This window comes from Rhinopithecus bieti, unplaced genomic scaffold (assembly GCF_001698545.2).
Source record: "Rhinopithecus bieti isolate Rb0 unplaced genomic scaffold, ASM169854v2 scaffold_35921, whole genome shotgun sequence".
NCBI classification, from domain to species: Eukaryota; Metazoa; Chordata; class Mammalia; order Primates; family Cercopithecidae; genus Rhinopithecus; species Rhinopithecus bieti.
Genome location: NW_016815302.1, coordinates 366,430 through 388,336, shown reverse-complemented (window position 1 = coordinate 388,336; position 21,907 = coordinate 366,430). Strand labels below are relative to the sequence as shown.

At 34.4% G+C, this 21,907-nt stretch overlaps 1 pseudogene; it reads right to left on the bottom strand.

Moving 5' to 3' along the window:
• Window positions 1-608: 608 nt before the first annotated feature.
• On the bottom strand, window positions 609-13,856 carry LOC108515901 (glutamine synthetase pseudogene; annotated as a pseudogene).
• Between the last annotated feature and the right edge of the window lie 8,051 nt (window positions 13,857-21,907).

Below are 21,907 nucleotides of genomic sequence, written 5' to 3'. Positions count from 1 at the left end.
GCAAATTTGACATATAAAAAATGGAGATAGAACTCTGGATAAATGAGTTTTTACACTGCTATAAAGAAATACCCGAGACTGGCTAATTCATAAAGGAAAAAGATTTAATTGACTTACGGTTCCGCATGGCTGGGGAAGCCTCAGGCAACTTACAATCATGGCAGAAGGGGAAGCAAGGCAGCAGGAGAGAGAAGTGCAAACAGGCGAATGCCAGACACTTATAAAATCATCAGATCTCATGAGAACTCACTTACTGTCATGAGAACAGTATGGAGAAAACCAACCCCATGTCCAACCACTCCCCTCTCTAAAGATGTGGGGATTACAGGTCCCTCCTTTGATGCATGGGGATTACAATTCAAGATGAGATTTTTGGTGGAGACACAGAACCAAACCATATTAGGAGTGTTAATACATTTATAAATATTTTTATTTTCATAATATTTTAAAATGACAATTAGTCACTATTTCACATACTACACAAAAATATTCTCTTGTTGAAATGAAGCCTTGAATATTAACAGCAAAACTTCAGAATAATAAAGAATGTTTTAAACAAGATACAAAACACAAAAATTAAAAATAAATAAATTTGACACAAACTAAATTCAAAATGCCAGTTTATCAACAATTCCCAAAAGAAGATGAGCAGACAATCCATAACCTGGACACACAAGTATAGAATAAAAATAAAGTTGATTAATGGTTAATATCCTGAATTTGTAAAGAAGTCCTAAAATTAATTTAAAAATATAGCAGTCCATGAATATAATGATCAAATGCATGTCCAAGAATTTCTGAGAAAGAAGAAAGGTTGGACAATAAATATAAACAACAACAACAACAAAAAAAGGTGAACCATGTTAGTGATCACTGAAGTAACAAATGAGAAAATATTATTTAGTCTTAACCAAATGGTCAAAATTTTGAATGTCATAATTCCGAGTTTTGATGAGGATATAAAACAACAAGGTTTGTTATAGAAGACTGAATCTCATTCCTAGGTATTCACCTTAGAAAACTCTTACACGAACTCAATGAATAATTTTACCTATTCATAGCAGCATTGACTATAAGAGTAAAAACCATAGAAATTCCCTAACTGAATATAATATCTTATTATAGGATAATCATATAATAAAATACTCTGCATATGTGAAATTTAAAAACTACAACTACATGGAGTGACATAAATGAATTCCACAATATATGTATTGTACCACAAAAGAAAGGCACAGAAAAATGCAAAAATATAATGTAATTTACATACATTTGAAAATTTCTAAAACAAAAATTAAGTGTGAAATTCTTTATAATAAAGCCACAAATGTTTTGAAAGCAAAGTATTACAGTAGTGGAAAGTAACATTTAACTGTAAAACTGAAAAACATTTCAATGTAGTATTTTATTAAGCTAGTTTTAGATATTTGTTTATTATGAACTTTATAACTTTGTATCTTAAATCTATAATTTTATATGAATTAGATATTTTAAATAATACATTTTAAAATTAACTTACATATTTGTAAATAAATAATATATAATGTTTTGCTCAATAATAATTATTTAGCTCTATAGACAACAGTCAAGATTGTTTACTTGACTTAATATTTTAGAAAGCAGAGTAGAACTTAGAATGTATAAATATTAACATAGTAATCAAATAAATCATGAGCATTCATTTAACCATATAACAAAAGTATTTTGTTATTTGACAGTGGTTTTCTTTAATGTTAACTTGAGAATGCTGCAGAAGTCACACATCTGTTCTTTGCAAATGAATTTGCTATCAAACCAAGAAAAATTATTTTTAAAAATATGTCAGTTTATAAAATTCAATGAAATCTTATATATAAATATAGATACACACTTTTCTATTATTTTTAGCCTAAAATTTGGATTCTCGCAATTCTTTGCAATTTAATGTTCCAGTTCAAGGTAGTTTTATTCAAAAAGTACTTTGAAATTTAATAAAATTTAGAGTTTGAAGTTCAAGTATTATGACACATTTATTGAACATAAAATAAGGAACATATAAGTATGCATCATTTTTTAGAAGAAAGTTACTACATAGATCCCACAATCAAAAGGAGGGGACTTTACAAAAGCAAAAACACTAGGAAGAATAGATCGTTGAATGGTACAGATGATCTGTTCAATTGGGAAGTTTTTATGTATTTCAGACCATTAAATTGAACAACTTAGAAATAAGCACAAAATCCTTGAAAACTTCCAAATACTTTATATATGTTAAAAAAATTAAATTTTTGGGACAGTTGCAATGGTTCATGCCTATAATCTCAGGACTTTGCAAGATTGAGGCAGGAGGGTCATTTGAAGCCAGGAGTTTGAGACCAGGTCAACACAGTGAGACCCTATCTCTATAAAACATTTACAAAATTTAGCTGGGTTCTAGCTAGTCAGGAGGATAACTTGATCTAGGAGTCCTAGCTACTCAGAAGGCTGAGGCAGGAGGATTGCTTGAGTTCAGGAGTTTGAGGCTGCAGTGAGCTGTGATTGCACTACTGTACTCCAGACAGGGTGAGAGTGAAACCCTATCTCTAAAAAAAGAAAAGATAAAAAACTGCAATTCAAAATTGTTCCCAAAGGATATTCTAGTCTTAGATGACTTCATTGGTGAATTTTATCAAACATTCAAAGATAAAATAATGTAAGCCCTGTGCAAATTATTTTCATCTAGTTAGAGGCCAGCATATCTATAATATCACGACTGTACACAACATTACAAGGAAAGAAAAGAAAACAATTTTATTAACAGTGTTTCAAAATTTCTTGAGAATCATGACAAATTAAATCAATAGTATATTGTACAAGTTTTAGTTTTCTCTTAGAAGGATTGATAATTGAGTATGCAGAAATAAACTGGCAGGAGACAACATAACAGGAGACAGAGTATACCAAACATATTAATGTTCAAGTGCACAGGAGTCATGCAATGTATAAAACTCAAAGAACGGCCAGATGGTTGAAGCTTAAATACCCTATTCTTAGGGGAGAGGGAAATGAGGGATGTATGCAATTTTAGCGGAAGAGTAAATTATTTTTAGGGAAGATGAATGAGAAAAGAGCAGAGAATACCCTGGGATTAAGTTCCTCTGGAGTCTAGGTGTGGTGTTAACTCTAGTATTCTATCCTGTAAATTAATCTTCTCTGTTTGATGAAATTATAGGGAGGTGGCCTAGGACAACTGCATTCCTTCTGGATGAATGTCCCTTATTTGCAAAGGGATGGAAGAGTGTGCGTTGGGAGCAATGGAGGGTGTTTGGTTCTTCCTTAGTTAAAATCACTCAGCATGCCAAAGCACTACATTTTGTAGCATTCTTTTCTGAGTCCTGACAATATCATTAAATATTATTTATCCCACTAACACAAGGTTGCTTCAATATGTTTAAAAAATCAGTCAATAGAGGAAGAGATAGATCTTCCTTATGGAAGAATTCTGAACAATTCATGAGGCTCCTAGTCCCCAAGGAGGTAGAGCATAACCCTCACAACTTCAGTATGAGCTGCACAGAATGTCTTCTTTCTAAAGTGTGAAATGTGTAAAGCAGAGCAAATAGATAACTTTTCAGTTGAGAAATATGACTAAACTACCTTAGCCAGACAATCATGGTCAACATCTCAACATCCACACTGTTGATTATGTTGGTGGTATGTACTCTTGAAATTACAGGATGAAAATGGTACCTAGCCTATGTGGTATTCCTTCTCAAAATTCATACTCCGTCCAAAACAGGAGAAAAACATTGGTACATTCCAATCAGGGTGATTTTACAAAATGTCTGTTGAGTATATCTCAAAACTGTCAACATCATTATAAACAAGAGAAGTCTGACGAACTGTTCCAGCAAAAAGGAGCTGAAGGAGACATGACAACTAAATGCAATATGGTATTCTAGACAGGATCCTGCAACATAAAATCGTATTAAAAGTGTGCTTACGATGTCACCAAAATGATGGAGTAGAAGCAATCTGGTATCAGTCTCTCTAACAGAAAACCAAAACGGTATCAAGATTATAACCAGAAATATCCCAGAATTAAAATTTGACACTGAGAAAATCTGAGGGGCCACAAAGAAGTGAGAAAACACCGGCAAAAGGTAAGAGAAATGGACCTCTCTAATCAGAACAACCCTCCCCAAGTCTGCCAGGTCCAGTGGAGGAAAGTTCCCCCAGACTTATGATTTCTACACTGGAAAAAGTAAGATCAAGGTGGAAAGTCAGGTTTCCCATCATCTTGGGTTCCTTCACAGGAAAGCCATCTTTGACTTACCACATGGGAAAGTCAAGTGTTTGTAGTGTATGTAAGTGAAAACTTCTGAGGGCAGCTAGAGAAGAATAGTGGAAGGAAGGCTAGAATCAGCCAGTGTGTAAAACTTGGTGAGCTGCTTTTCATCTCGAGTAAAGGAAATGCCAAATCAGAGTGGCTGTTGTGCAGCACACTGTAGGAAGTGTGCTTCATGGGTCCTCTGCACACAAAGCCCTGGCCAGCCTTTCCACACAGCTGGAATATTTCCTTTGGGATTTCCTCATCCCATCTTGGACAACAACATTCCAAACTTAATTTAGGGTTGTGTCAAATCTGCACTAAGGATGTCATCTAGCAACAAGAAGAAAAAACAGGGAAGTGTGATCTCCCCAAATGGACAAAACAAAAGCCAGTGAGTGACCCTGATGAAATGGGTCAGAACAATAATTCAAAATAGCCTTTTGAGAAAACTCAGCAAATTGCAAGATAATACAATAAATCAATTTAGAAATTTCTCAGAGAAATTTAGCAAAGAGATCAAAAAATAAAATTAATCAAACACAAATCCTGGAGTTGAGAAATGCAATAGCCAAGCTGAAAAGTGCATTGGCGGGATGGCTCTCAACAGCAGAAGAAAAGAATCTGTGAGTTTGAAGACTGATTACTTAAAAATATAAACTTGTGGAAGAAAAAAGAAAAAGAATGAAAATGAACAAAGAATGCTTACAAGATCTAGAGTATAGCCTCGAAAAGCAAATACATGCTATTGACTTTCAAGAGAGAGTTCAAAAAAATCAAGGAGTAAAAAGGTTATTCAAACAAATAATAACAGAAAGCATTCCAAATACAGAAAAATATCTAAATATCCAGGTACAGAAGGTTAAAGATCATCAAAGAAATTCATTTAAAGTAAGACCTCTCAAAGGCATAAAATAACTATACTCTCAAAGGTTAAGAACAAACAAAAGATCCTAAAAGCAGCAAGAGAAAGGAAGTAAATAAAATATAAAGGAGACTCAATTCATTTGGCAACAGACTTCATGAAAACTACACAAGCCATGAGGGAGTAGAGATAACATATTTAAAGTGCTGAAGAAGAAAAAAAAAATTGCCACCCTAGAATATTGTGCTCAGCAAAGCTGTCCTTCAAACATGATGTAGAGATACTTTCCAAACAAACACACACTAGACTTTTCTTACAAGTAATACAAAAAAGAGTTATTTACTGTGACACAAAAGGATGCTAGTTTGCAACAAGAAAATATCTGAATGTATGAAATTCACTAGTAAAGGTAAGTACAGACAAATTTAGAATACTTTAATAGTATATTTATGGTATAAAAAGCACTTATATATTTAATATGAATAATAAAAAAACTAACAAAAATCATAATGACAACAATTTGTTATGAGATAGGATATACAAAAAGGTATGAATTGGGACAGCAAAATGTCAAAATTAGGAGCAGAAAAAGTTAAAGCATAGAGTTTTCTACTTTTCTGTTTGTTGTTTCTTTTCTTTTCATGATCAAAGTTAAATTGTCAGAAGTTTAAAATAACTTGCTATAATATTAAGATTCTTTTCTAAGCCTCATGGTAACCAGAAAGCAAAAGTTAAAATAGATACACTAAAATAAAATAAGATTTAAAACATACTAGCAGAGAAAATTACTTAACCACAAAGGAAGACATGTAATGAATTGAAAAATAAGTAGACTAAGTTCTCCAAAAGAAGAAATTATGTCTTAATGGATTAAAACAAGACCCTAAGTATATGGGTCTTTTCTTGTTTTTCATCCATTGAGAGTTTCCTACAAGAAACAATTCTCCTATAAAGATATACATAGACTAAAAATAGGCTGGAAATAGATATTCCATGCAAACAGAAATCAAAAAAGATCAAAATGAGCAATACATATATCAGATAAAACAGATTTCGGGCCGGGTGCAGTGGCTCATGCCTCAAATCCCAGCACTTTGGGAGGCCGATGCAGGCAGATCATGAGGTCAGGAGATCAAGACCATCCTGGCTAACACAGTGAAACCCCATTTCTACTAAAAATACAACAATAACAACAACAAAAATTAACCAGGCGTGGTGGCACATGCTTGTAGTCATAACTACTCGGGAGACTGAGGCAGGAGAACCACTCGAACCTGGGAGGTGGAGGTTGCAGTGAGCCGAGATCGCACCACTGCATTCCAGCCTGCGTGACAGAGCGAGGCTCCATCTCAACAAAACCCAAAACACCAAAACAACAACAGCAACAACAAAATAAAACAGACTTCAAGTCAAATCTGTAAAAAGGGAGAAAAAAACTGTTATTGTATAGCGATAAAAGGGTCAATTCAGCAAGAAGACATAACAATTGTTATAAATATGTATACATACATACACACATATATAAAGCAAATATTAAAAGACGTGAAGGGAGAGATAGAATGCAATACAATAATAGTAGCGGACTTAAATACTCCACTGTCATCAATGGGCAAATCATCAGACAGAAAATCAACAAATAAATGTTGGAGTTTAACTGCACTCTAAACCCAATGGATCTAACTGACAATTACAAAATTCTTTATTTAATTGCTATTGAATATAGAGTCTTCTCATCAGCATATGGAACATTCTCCAAGATAGAATATATGTTAGTCTACAAAACAAGTTTCAACAAATTTCAAAAAATCAAAATCATATTAAATATCTTCTATTACCACAATGAAATAAAAGTACAAATCAGTAATGAGATCAGCCCATTACTGTGTAAACTATGAAAACACATGGAAATTAAAAGGTGCTCCTGAACAATCAATGGATCAATGAAGAAATTAAGGCGGAAATTTGGAAGGTTTTCAAAACGCATAAAAATGAACATACCACATACCCCAAAGCAATGCTAACAGGACAGATTATAACAATAAACGCTTACATCAAAAAAGTAGAAAGACTTCAAATAGACTACCCAACAATGCACCTCAAAAAACTAGAAATCCAAAAAAAAGAAACCCAAATTAGTGGGAGGAAAGAAATAATAAAGATCAGACCAGAAATATAGAAAGTAGAGACTAAAACATAACAAAAGATCAACAAATCAAAAGTTAGTTTTTTTAAAAGATAGATAAAAATTGACAAACCTTTAGATAGTCTAAGAAAAAAGAGAGAAGGCCCAAATAAATAACATCACAGATGAAAAAGGAGACATTACATGAAGTACTGCAGAAATACAAAGAATCAGTGGAGAATACTATGAGCAATTATATATCAACAAATAGGAAAACCCAAAAGAAAGGAATAAATTCCTGAACACATACAGCCTACCAAGACTGAACCAAGAAGAAAGAGAAAGTCTAAACAGGCCTGATAACAGGAAACGAGATGAAAGTAATAATAAGTCTCTGACCAGTGAAAAGCCTGGGAGCTTTCAGCTTCACTGCTGAAATTTAAGAAGAACTAATAACAGTTCTATTACAACAACTTAAAAAAAAAAAGAAAGAAAGAAAGAAAGGAAAGGAAAACTTCTAAACTTATTAATAAGACCAGCATTATCATTATACAAAAACCAGACAACAATATAATTAAAAAAGAAAACTCCAGGCCAATAGTTTTGGTGAAAATAAATGCAGAAATCTTCAAAAAGGAAAATACTAGCAAACCAAATTCAACAGCACATCAAGAAGATAATACATGACAGTCAAGTATGATTTATCCCAGGGAGGCAAGGATGATTCGATATAAGCAAATAAATAAACATGATACATCACATTAACAAAATGAAACACAAAAACCATATGACCATATCAGTACATGCTCAAAAAGCATTCTATAAAATTCAACATCTCTTCAGGATAAAAACTCTCAACAAACTAGGTGTAGAAGGAACATACCTCATAGCAAGTCCATATAGGGCAAACCCTCAGCCAGTACCATACTAAATAGAGAAAAACATAGTCTTTCCTTTACAGCCTAGAAGAAGACTAGGATGCCCATTTTCACTACTGTTATTTAACGTTGTATCAAAAGCCCAAGCAAGATAAACTGGGCAAGAGAAAAAAAAAAAATTAAAGGCATTTAAATTGGAAAGAAATAAGTCAAATTGATGTTGTTTACAGATGACATCTTTTTTTTTGTTTGTTTGACATTTATTTTAAGTTCAGGGTACATGTTCAGATTTGTTATATAGGTAAACTTGTGTCATGAAGGTTTGTTGTAAAGATCATTTTGCCACCCAGGTATTAAACCCATTAGTTATTAATGGGTTATTAAACTCATTAGTTACTTTTCCTAATCCTCTCCCTCCACCCACCCTTCACCCTATGATAAGCCCCAGTATGTGGATATTATATTATATTATATTATATTATATTATATTATTATATTATATTATATTACATTTAGAAAACTTAAAGCCTCGACCAAAAGGTGTCAGAACAGAAAACTAAGTCACTAAACTTGCAGGATACAAAATCAACATACAAATATTACTGCTACTTCTAAAGATTATCAGCGAATAATCTGAAAGGGGAATAAAGGAACAATATCATTTATGTTAATTACAAAAAAAATTTAAAAGACATTGGAATAAATGTAACCAAAGAAGTAAAAGCCCTTGACAATAAAAACTGTAAACGCTGATAAAAGAAAGTGAAGAGGACATGAAACATGGAAAGATATCTCATGTCCATGGATTGGAATAATTAATTTTGTTAAAATGTCCATTCTTAACCTAATGCAATCTACAGGTTTGACAAAATCTCTATCAAAATACCAATGACATTCTTCACAGAAATAGAAAAAAGCAATCCTAAAATTTGTATGGAGCCACAAAAGACCCTGAATAGCCAAAGCAATCCAGAGCAAAAAGAACATAACAGGGGCATCATGCAAACTGACTTCAAAGTACAGTTGACCCTTTTAACACACGAGTTTAAACTGTTCAGGTCCACTTACATCTGAATTTTCTTTTTTAAAATTTATTTATTTTTTATTTTCATTATTATAGTTTTAAGTTCTAAAGTACATGTGCATAACGTGCAGGTTTGTTACATATGTATACATATGTCATGTTGGTTTGCTGCACCCATTAACTCATCATTTTCATTAGGTATTTCTCCTAATGCTATCCCTCCCCACTCCTCCCACCCCAAGACATGCCCTGGTGTGTGATGTTCCCCTTGGACACCCTGTGTCCAAGTGTTCTCATTGTTCAATTCCCACCTGTTTATATCTGAATTTTCTTCTGCTGCTACCACCTATAAGACAGCAAGACCAACTGCTCCTATATTTCTTCCTTCTCTGCTTACTCAATGTGAATACAACAAGAATACTTTATGATGATCCGCTTAAACTTAAGGAATAGTAACTATATTTTCTCTTCCATGTGACTCTTAATAACATTTTCTTTTCTTTAGTTTATTGTAAAAATGCAACATATAATGCATAACATATATGCTAATACATTATTTATGTTATTAATAAGGCTTCTGGTCAATAGGAGGCTATTACTAGTTAAGGTTTTGGGAAGTCAAAAATATAATAATTTTCAAATGTGTGGGAGTTGGCACTTCTAACCCCCTGTGTTGTTCAAGATTCAACTGTAACTACAAAGGTATAGTAGACAAAACGGTATGGCACTGACATGAAAATAGATACATAAATCAAAGAAACAGAGTAGAGAACTTAGAAATAGATCTGCGCATTTACAGGTGTAGTAGCCAAAACGGTATGGCACTGACATGAAAATAGATACACAGACCAAAGAAACAGAATAGAGAACTTAGAAATAGATCTGCATGTTTACAGCCAACTCGTTTTTGACAAAGACAACAATAACATATATTTGAGAAGGTACAGTCTCCTTAATGGTATTGGGAAAACTAGATATCCTTATGGAGAAAAATTAAACTAGACTCTTATCTTTCTCTATGCACAAAAATCAAATGAATAGATTAAAGACTTAAATGTAAGACCCAAAATTATGAAACTACTAGAAGAAATCAGTAGAATAATAAACTACTAGAAGAAAACACTTCAGGACATCGATTGGTCTGAGCAAAGATTTTTGTAGTAAGACCTCAAAAGCACAGGCAACAAAAGTGAAAGTAGACAAAGGAGACTATACTAAGCTAATCAAACTTCTGCAAAACAAAGAAAACAATCAAGAGAATGAAGAAACATCCTACAGAAGAGGAGAAAATATTTGCAAATTATCTGACAGGAAATCAATAACCAGAATACATAAGGACCTCAAACAACTCAATAGCGACCCCCCAAAACCAATCTGATTCAAGAATGAGCAAATGATCTGAACAGACATCTCTCAAAAGAAGGCACACAATTGGTGAACAGGTATTTCTATTTATGTAATCAATTGGAGAATCAGAAGTAGATTTGCACACACGATAAAAAAATTTAGATAAAAGTATCAAAACAGCTTGATGAGACGAGGAAACATTTTCTAACAAATGTTGCTGGAAATAGTGGGTAAATCTATGAATCAAAAATGAATTTTAATCCCTTACACCATTATAATTTGAGGTGGAAAATATACCAAGTGGTAATAGTTATAACCGTATAACTTATAGCATAAACACAGGAAACTATAATTGTAATCCTGGGAAAAGCAAATATTTCTTAGGACCAAATAAGTAATGTGATAGACAAAATAATGTCCCATGAAGACATATATGCCCTAATTTCTTGAAACTATGAGCATGTTACTTTACATGGAAAGAAGACTTTGCAGATGTGATTAAGAATACTGAGATTGGAAGATTATACCAGATTATCAGGCTGGAACCAATATAATCAAAAGGTTCTTTTATGAGGGATACAAGAGGGGCAGACTCAGAACAGATGTGACAAAGGAAGAAAGGTTAGGGTAATTCAAGGAACAGACATGAGTTACAGAATGCAGACAACCTTTTCACATTGAAAAAGGAAATACAATGGATTTTCTTACAGAGTCTCCAGAAGGAAAGCAGTCCAGCAAACACATTTTCATTATGCTGACTTCCAGTAATGTAAAATAATAAATTACTGTTACTTTAAGCTACAAAATTTATGGTAATTGGTTATAGCAGTAATAGGAAACTAATGAAAGCCTATTAAACAATAAAAATGGATATATTTGATATAAAAAAATCACTTATGCTCCTCCAAAGACTTATGCTCCTCCTCCAATAAAAAAGCAAATAGGTAAATCTCAGACAGGGAACATATAATTCCCCCCCTCGACACACACACACACACACACAGAGAGAGAGAAAGAGGGAGATATGGAGGGTCAATAGTACTTACAGCAATACACAGGAATGAAATGCTAACACATAACACAACATGAATTCATCTCAAAGTTATTGTATGAGTGAAAGGAATCAGACACAAGTAGTACATAGTTGAGATTTTCACTAATAAATTTTAGAAACAGAGGCAGAAGTAATGAGTGTGTGTCTGTATGTGGGGGTGTATGTATAAAATCAGACAACTCTCAATTCAGAACATAACATAACTCCTATAATCCAATAATAAAAAACAATAAAAATAAATACTATATAGAAGAGGATGTAATAATGGGCAATGTATATGATAATGTTTTCAGCATTATTCATAAACAGAAAAATACAACTTTAAAACTATAATGTCATACAAAGTTGATCTGTCACCACAAACTCACAAGGATGACTAAAGTAAAAAACTGATACTACCAAATGTTGATGAAAGTGTGGAGCTACTGGAACTATAATTCATTGCTGGTGCAAGTATAAAAGATACAACCAAAGGAGACCCAGGATGAGTAGCTCCTAGTTGCCCTCAGGTCATCTTGTTATCTGCCTGAGTCTAACTGTGTCTAGGGCTTTTATGGGCTTCAGAGTGGAGAAAGTGCATGCTGATTGGTTCCATGGGTGGCCACCGGCAGCTGAAAAAGCACCGTAAGTTCTCATTCCGCTCTGCAGAATAGCAGCCTGGCCCCCATGCTTCAGGCCTTCTCTGGCTTGAAGGTGGGGCTTCACCAGGGAACCAACCCTTCCCCTCCAGAAGCCTCTCTGCCTCCTACCACCATCAACCTGCCATGCAAAGACACCCAAGGTGTCCAGGCTGTTTGTGCCGAGGGGTGCCTGCAGGCCCAGGTGGAGCTTCCTTCACGCCTCTTGGCCTCCCTCCCGTGCTCACAGGTGCCCATAGTCCAGAGGGGCCCAAGGCTGCAGGAGCCTGGCATGTCAGCACTGCCCCAAGTGTGCACACACCCAGTCAGGGCGCAACTGTGCCTGGGCTCAGCATCAACTTTGCTCCAAAATCGAAGTGGGCACCAGGAGCCAGGAGAGGCCAGGTAGCACAAGCAGGCACTTCTGAGTCTGGGGGAAAGGGGACTTCCCAGCTTCCCGAGAGTACAGTGATGCCTGGGTCTGCAGTCATGGCTGGGAGGATACAGCTGCACCTGGAAGAGTGGAGCTCCCACCTCTCCAACTCAGGAGGCGGCAGAGATCCCACCTGTTTTTGGCTCCTGCCTGCTCCATGGAGCACAGAGCCCGGGTGGTGCCTCCCTGACTGCAGCCGGCATCATGGCAGCAGCTGCTCCAGATGGGCCGCTTCTGCCATCAGTTTCATGGAATCCAGTTAGGAAACAGACATTTTCCAGGCACCTCTTGAAATCATAGGCATGGATGTGGTACTGGTGCCGCTTGCTTATTTTCTTGATGGCCTCCTCAATGTACTCCATACCTTTCTCCTCCCACTTGGCCTTGGTGCTGAAGTTAGTGTGGCAGCCTGCACCATTCCAGTTCCCAGGAATGGGCTTCGTATGAAAGGTTGCTGCTATCACTCCAACGTCTTCACATACATGATGCAAGATGAAACAGGAGATGATCTCCCATGCTGATTCCTTCACGGGATCCGATTTGGAATTCCCACTGGACAGGCATGACCTCAACATTTGTCCCTGCAATCTTAACTCCAGCATACAAGCAGGCTTGGTAATGAGACTCCAAGACATTCCTCTTATAGGCTTTGTCTGCTCCCACAGCACAGTGATATGGACTGTGTGGTCCAAAAAAGCAATTGGAAGGCCAACCGAAGGCTGCCCATCTGTCCCCATGAGGGTATATTTCTGCTCTATGCCAAACTAGAGGTACTGATTGCTCACCATGTCCATTATCCATTTACAGATGTACCTCAGATTGGTCTCTGCTGGCTTTCAATTGTACTTGAAAACTTCACAGAACACCAGCTTGTTAGGGTCCTTGTGGAAGGGGTCCCAAAACATGGCAGCAGGCACAAGACACATGTCACTGTTTGGAGCTTTCAGAGCTATCAAAATTCCACTCAGGCAACTCTTCCACACACTTGGGCTCACTGTCCAGGGTATGGGTCTTGCAGTGCAGTCATTCTCCAGTCACAATGATCCAGATACACATGGCCTGAACTTTTCCCACCCTGAGGCAGGGATATGCACACCTGCTTGATGTTTTGTTTCAGCAGGAACTTGCTGAGGGGGTCATGGTGGAAAGGTATTCTGTGAGCTGAGCAGACGGGTAAAGGTGGGGAGAGAAAACAGGGGGTGGCTGTGATGCTCAGACCTCCACTCATCTCCCATTCTTGACTCTGCCCCCATAGATTGAAAGTCATCTCTAGATTACAGTGTAAATGTTATGAAAGCACTTGTTATATTGCTTTGTTTAGGGAATAATGACAAGAAAAATAACCTGTACATGTTCAATACAGACACATTATTTTTTCCCAAATATTTTTTACTCTTGGTTGGTTAAATCCAAGGACGCCAAACCCATGGTCCGAAAGAGTGGATGGTATTTACAGCAATCCACAGCATTACAAAGTAATGAAATGCTAACACATGTGGCAATCTCGATTAAACTCAAAAGCATTATGTAAGTGAAAGGAATCAGATATAAATGGTACTGGTTCGTAGTTTAGGTAATCATTCATAAATTTTAAGAAAAGAGGCAGAAGTAACATGGCATGATAGAAATCAGAGCACTGTTTGCCTCTGGAGTGTAGAAAATTGACCCTACAGAAAATAAGGAAATTTTCTAAGGTTGATGAGATTGATGAAAATGTTCTCTGAGGAGTGTGCTTAAGGGGTGTGTTCCTTAATCAAAACACACCCAAGTGAACTTATAATTCATGCATTTACCTTAATTATTTAAAAACAGAAAATAGTATTTACTTCTTAGCAAATTGTTTCTGGATTTTGTTAGGTTAAAAGAGAGAAGTAATGCATTTCATTATGAAGCTTGTATTACTCTTTTAAAATATCTACTAATTTTAATTTTAAAACTAAGAAATGTATTAAGTGCAATAGTAAATTAAGCAAAAGAATAATTTTCAATGGTAATATGGTGAGCTTTTAAATAAGCTTTTAACAGAAGTGACTGATATTAAAATTATAATGTCTTACTATTTCGATTTCTTGAGTACTGGCCATTGCCCTGGCTTACCCTACTTTCTCTACTTAGAGGAATATTAAAATGTGTTACAGATGGAATGCAAAAAGAAATACATAAGCAGTATATATATTTTTGACATTCAAATCAGATTATGCATGAAACAATAGCTTTGAATGTCTGGATATTGTCTTAAGAATGGATTTCCCAAATTCTTTATTCTCCTTTACTATATCAATAAATGTACTTTAGAGGACTCCAGTAATTCAGGTTTCCTATGGTAGGAGAGGGATCAGGATTCACCTGTTTCTGCAAAGCAAAAAGAATAAAGGAGTGGAAGCAAAGTCAGTTGATTCCCCGGCTTGAAGGTATTGGGGGGAAAGGGAGAGAGACAAGTCTTCTATGTGAGTCCTGATTTCTCACTTTTTGGAAAAGAGAATGATGCGTTAGATAAATAAAATAACTTTTGGGGGCGAAAAGAGGAGTCATTGGCCCTGCTGTCCATTTAGGACCTGAAAAGAGATCCCTCCACTTACAACCAAGAGAAGTCTGCGGTTTGGTAACAGCAATTTTATAGCACAGCATGATCAGGTAAAGAAGGCTGTGAAGTGTAACTCACTGAACTGCCTATGATTCTTTTGTAGCATAGGGATCGCAGCTCTTGATAAAGAGAATCAGAAAGCGTCAACAGCAAAGTACCATGATAAGACTAACTTAGCAGGTGAAAGGAAAACTATCCAAATAATTAAGGATTTTGATCCCAATGAGAGAATGTTTGAGAATATAGCCATCATTAAATCATTATATTTAAAAACTGCATGACCCAACATTGTTTTACTCTTTGTTAACTAGTGGATAAGGGTGCAGAAAGAAGACGAAATAAGTTATAAAAAAACTTTTGATCCTAATAACAGTCTTCCAAACATTGGTATTTTAGTGGAGGTAAATTTTGCACACCTAATACCCTCATTTAGACTTATTTTCCACTGTCTGATATTTAAAATATATAACCTTTTTTTTTTTTTTTACTTTTTAGTATGTTTATATTTCTTTTGCTCTTTATTCCTTTCTTCTCTGGTAATCTTTGTTTATTTGCTCCTCTCCAGAGTCTCCTAACATATTATCAAGAATAAGAGGCTAAGTTAATGTTTTCAATATTGGCAAAGAAAGAACTTGAAAGTAATAACTTACATGTGATTTTATTTTCTCTTTTATATACTACTTGTGGATTAAAATTGGAATAACATTTCAGGGCATTAAGTCACAGTTTAACTATAATATTAAAATATTTTTAAACTCCTCTGCTTGTCTCCTAATAGTAGAGGGACAGAGTGAGCAAAATGCAGAGGCCCAAACAGCTAGAGAGACACTTTTGAAAGTATTTTATCTATCTTATTGCCAAACGCTGGGCTCCCAAGAAATCACCCAAGCAATCTGTTGATGAATAGGTTATCGTTCTGTAGTACTGTGTAAGGAGCATCCCAGAGAAGAAAGGGCAATGTTGGGATATTTACTGACATTTTGAAGTCTGATTTAAGGTGGTTCAAATATAGGGGATTGATCACAATTAGGTGATAATAATTTTAGTAATTTAGGACTGATGGCAGAATAAGGTGAGAATTTTGAGGTGAGAGAATTAAAGCATCTGTTAAGGTAAACTGTCACTTTAATGGTTTATGTGAAAGAGTAGTTAAGGCTCATGAAGTTACTAGAATTAACAATAAAGTTTTATTTGCAACTTTTTATCTTCTTGGTTAAGAGTCTCCTGAAAGAGTAAAGTTTTTTTTTTTTTTTTTTTTTAATAAAACAATGTACTAGCCTCTTAATATAGCTAATGAGCTATATAGATAATTTTGACTCTCACTATGAGAATTAGCAAAATCTGGCATATCTGTAAACAATATGATTCATGTTAAACCTTGAATAAGATGTAATCAAATATTTAAAGTATAGTCATATAGATGATATTATTGTTTAAAACTTTCAAATAAGGAAGTTGGCTAAAGGTATGGAAATTAGAAAGTGGAGAATATCAGTTAACAAAGTAGAATATCCTTTAGAGTTATTTAAAATATCATGATATTTCTCATGAGGTAAGAGTTCTCCCCAACAACTGTTAAAATCATCCAATCAGAATCTTTATGATTGCATATCATCTTAGACTAACTCATGTTGTAGTAACAAAGAGTCACTACACATTTCTGTTGCTTACAACAGAAAATATGTGTTCCCCTCCCTGTACCTCACCTAGCAGTCCCTTGAGTAGCATGCTGATTGAACAATATACCCATCATGGATGAACTGCCATTCTGTTCCATATTATTTTTATTCTTTGACCTGGCGAATGGAGAAACCTCCTTCTGGGGCATTGCTTTTCCAATACAAAAAAAAAAAAAAAAAAAGCAAGAAAAGAAACTCTGAAAGCTCTTGTTTTGAAGTGGCACACAGTATTCCCAATCAGAATTCACTGGCCAAAGCAATTCACTGGCAAAGCTTGAGATCAATGTGTGTGAGAAAGGATAAAGCTGAAGATGAGAGGATGTATATTCTCCCCACAGGAAAGACAGTAAACATTTTTTAAATATTGCAAATTTCCACAATGACCAACTATTAGATGTTACTATTTGGATAGAATTAGAAGATGTCTAATGTATCATTATTGCTTTAAAGAAGCTTGATTTCTTCATATATGAAATGGTAATAAATTACCATATTATTTTATATTTCTGATGATTAAATAAAATATATCTTGTAAGTGTAGTTGTTGACACTAGATTATGATTTCCTAGCATGATAGAGCTAAATAATTGAAAGTTTATTATACTCTTAGATAAACATGACATTGAAGTAGCATTTTGTTTTGAAATTTATAGTTATAATTTTACTACACATTTATTATGGTTTTAATACAGTGTCTATCAAAACATTCAGAACATAGGATGATAAAATATTTAACAATAATGAAAGACATATGAGTTTATTAAAATGATGTAAACATCTATTAGAAAGTCTAATAAAATCTCAAAAGTTTTGAGTTGGTGAACTATTCCTCACAATTTTAGTTTGAAGTGGGTCAGTATTATTATTCACGTTAAATATGAACAAAGAAAAATGTAAGCAATTTAAACAGCTGAAAACCGTATGTCATGCCAAAGATCAAGTCCTTGGAGTCTCAAAGCAGTTTTACGCTGTGAATTTAATTTTTAGTTTTTATATTTGGATTTAATTGAATTGTCTTAAGAATAACCACATTCATCATTAGAAGAAAGATGCAGTATCCAAAAGCAATTGGTAGATTTTGAAATGTAACACTATTTGACTACTGGCTGGATATTTTGCCTTAGATTTTTTGTTGTTTCCTGTTTCCATGTCCTGTGGCACTTTAAATTTGGAGAGAAATGTAGATACATTTATTTAGAATTTTTAAAAGAAACCTATATTGGGTAAATACATATGTTTGTAATATATTTCTAGGGAGGGTATTTAGCTACATTAATGGTCATAATCCAACTTAAATTACAAAGTTATAAATTATAAACTTAATAAAAAATAAGAAAATATGTAATTATATATGTCTAAAATGTAAAGAAAATGGACGTTTCTATGTGAACAAACTGGATGCAAGTCACTCTAATTGATACTAGAAAAATGAAACATTTCAATATTATTGGAAATTTTGTTGTCATTTCAAAAGAGAGTCAAGAAGCATGCTTTACTTACCTAAGTAGTTGTTTCAATTTTCTACTTTTTTATGTTGACTACATAAAATACCCCAGAACAACTTGAAACAGTTTTACTAATTAAAAGTAGATGTTCTATAAGTGTATCCATTGAAATCCAGTAACCGAAGTAAGTCTTCTTTAAGTGAGTAATGATGAATTCTACTTTCCCAACACTCCCTAAGGTAAAACCCTAAATTTACTATTTTATAGCCCTTGAAAAAAATATTGAAAAGGAATAATGTTAAATAAAAGTAGCTTAATTCACAAACTTATTTTTCCATCATACAGTCCTTGTGAATTTATTTTTAAGTCCAATTATCAAATGTATACATGACTAGAAATATACAAACACTAACAAAAAAGCCACAAAACACCTCTCTACTTAGTCATAGAAAGTTAGCGCTGGTATTTTTTCTTTTTTAACCAAGTGAATATAAATTCAACTTATGTTGACCAATTTATCAGCTTGGATTTTAAAAAAGCAAAATCTTTTTAATCAAAGAACATGAATAACAAGAATGCCCAAATTGCAATTAGTTTGCTCACCTCCTCCTAACCACAGCGCCTAATGTCCATTTCTCTACAGGTTTTATTTGTGTATGTGTGTGTGTGGTGGTGGTGGGGGGCGGGTGTAATCCCCAGAAATCAGTCATTTTAGTCTTTTTTTTTTTTTTTTTTTTTGAGACGGAGTCTCGCTCTGTAGCCCAGGCTGGAGTGCAGTGGCCGGATCTCAGCTCACTGCAAGCTCCGCCTCCCGGGTTCACGCCATTCTCCTGCCTCAGCCTCCCGAGTAGCTGGGACTACAGGCAACCGCCACCTCGATTTTAGTCATTTTTAATAACCAGTGCAGCATGGTTTTTTTTTTTTTTTTTTTTTTTTTTTTTTTTTTTGTCTTTCTGGCTATCACATGTTAATATCCCCTGTTCATGAGTCTCCTTCCAGAAACTTGTAACCACTACAAACTTTCAAAAGTCACTATCATGAGAAAGTAAAGTCCATTCAAAAATTACAATCCAGATGTTCATACAGTCTTCTGGGTATGAACTAGAGTTTAAAGAACTAGAGTATATAAAGAGTCAGGCAAACTAGTCACTTCCCTTACTATGGACACATATTATCACCCAAGAACCTTCTTATTACTAGCTTCTCACAAGATGTCACTGGGCTTCCACACGTTGATTCTTCAGAAGTAAAAAAATTGGAAGAAGAACCAATGCTGAAGTGTCTACTCTATTAACCTCTTGCTCTTCAGTTTTGGTCCATCTATCTCAAGTGTACACTAATTTACTGAAATAAGACTTGCTATGTCTTCATACTGTGTGCCTCATACTTGAGTGTGTTCATGTGCCTGAATACATGCATGCATGTGCTTTTGTGTGGTATTGGTGATAATTTTGGTTTTGTTTGTTTTCTTCATCACTAAGGCAGTAATTTATACAACTGCACAGTGTTCTGAAACATTTCCATTTCTGTTTGCTTTGTTTTTGTATATCTAGAAAACCTAATGATTGTTTTTCAAGGCATCAGTTTCCCCAAATTAAAAAAAAAAAAAAAATTCAACCACTAATAAAGTAGAGAACTGTTAGATACATTAAACTTTTTTCTCTCTGTATCACTCTGCCAACTCCAATGCCAAAGGTCTCTGGACAAGGTTTGGCCAAAGATCAAGGGATGTGTGCTCATTTCATCTTCAGTAATCTCTGGAAGAAGTGAATAATTGCTCCTAAGACTATAGCACTTAAAGGATGGCTATGAAATATCCATATTTATTTTTAACATCTAAGTCAAGCAACCTTTAAAAAAANTTTTTTTTTTTTTTTTTTTTTTTTTTGTATTTCACAAGATATGGATAAATACAGACTTTTTCTTTGGTTTAATAACATTTCTTTAGATGCTATTTTCTACTATCCCACTTAATGTACTTTTCAAAAACAAATATTATTTGGAGCAGTTTTATGTTCACAGCCAATGTGACAGAAGAGTTTCTATCTACTGTCTGTCCCCATTACCACACAGCCTCCTCCACTATCAACATCCCATACAAGAGTGGTACATTTGTTCTAATCATTGAGCCTACATGCACGTCATTATCACTCAAGTCCATAGTTTACATTAGGGTTCTGTCTTGCTATTGTACTTTCTTTGTGTTTTGACAAATGTATAATAGCATGTATCCACTATTACAGTGGCATGCAGAACTGTTTCACATTCTAAAAAATCTTCTGTGCTCTCATCCCTCCCTGCCCTCTAATGCTGACAACCACTGATCTCTTTACTCTCTCCACAGTTTTAGTTTTTCCAGAATATCATATAGTTGAAATTAAACAATATGTAGCCCTTTTAGATTGGCTTCTTTTCACCTAGAATTAATAATATGCATTTAAGTTTCCTCTATGCCTTTTCTGTTCCTAAAAGTTCATTTCATTTTAGCACAGAAAAAAAATGTTTCTTTGCCTGGATATGCCAGTTTATTTATTATTTCACCTACTAAAGGACATCTTGTCTTGATTCATTCCAAGTTTTGACAATTGTGAATAAAGTTGCTATGAATATCTCTGTGCAGGTTTTCTGTCTATACACATTTTCAACTCATTTGGGTGAATATCAAGATATAATATTGCTGGATCAAATGATATGAGCATGTTTAGTTTTCAGAAAATTCCAACTTCTAAAGTGGAAAATTTCACTTCTAAAGAGGCTGTATTATTTTGCATTCCCACAAGCAATGACTGAGAATTCCTGTTGCTTCTCATCTTTGTCAGAATTTGATGGTATCAATATTTTAGATTTTTGCCTTTCTAATACATGTATAATGATATTTCATTTTTATTTCAACATGAAATTCCTTAAGGACATGATGTGCAGCATCTTTTAATATGCTAATTTGCCATCCATATATCTTCTTTAGTGAGGTGACTCTTCAGATCTTTTGCTCAATATCTTTTTCATAAGTAGTCACACAACAAAGCTCAGCCAGCATTTATTATCAGGAGAAAAGTTGTTATCCCAGAGGTTTATACTAGCATGAATGTTATCACTTTTTGACAAATATATTTATTGTGAATGAAAAAATATCTTTTTAAAAGAAAATTTACAGCTGTCTTGTTCTTGGCATATTAAAATAGGGCAATAAACTCTTTGGAGTGAATATGATAATTTATGAGGAGGCAAAGATCAAGCATGTTAAGTAATAAAAAATGAGTAGTTCTTATATTTTCTGGATTATGTTCACAAAGGCAAATGTGAAGCAGAGTCAGTTTCACACTGAATTTCTTTAATAGATAAAATTTTGATGCAGCATTAGAAAAAAATAAAATTAAGTTTGGGGAAAAAATATAGATTCATGAAGAAAATAAACTCATAAATAGTCAGTACTGCGGTTTTCCTATGGTGTGTAGAGATCACTGTTCAGTTTAATGCCAAAGCATAACCTTTTAAAATAATGCCTTAGCTTTATTAATGTCATTTCAATAAATGCCTAAAAAAGGCAATAATTATCTGGGTTCTGTACTGT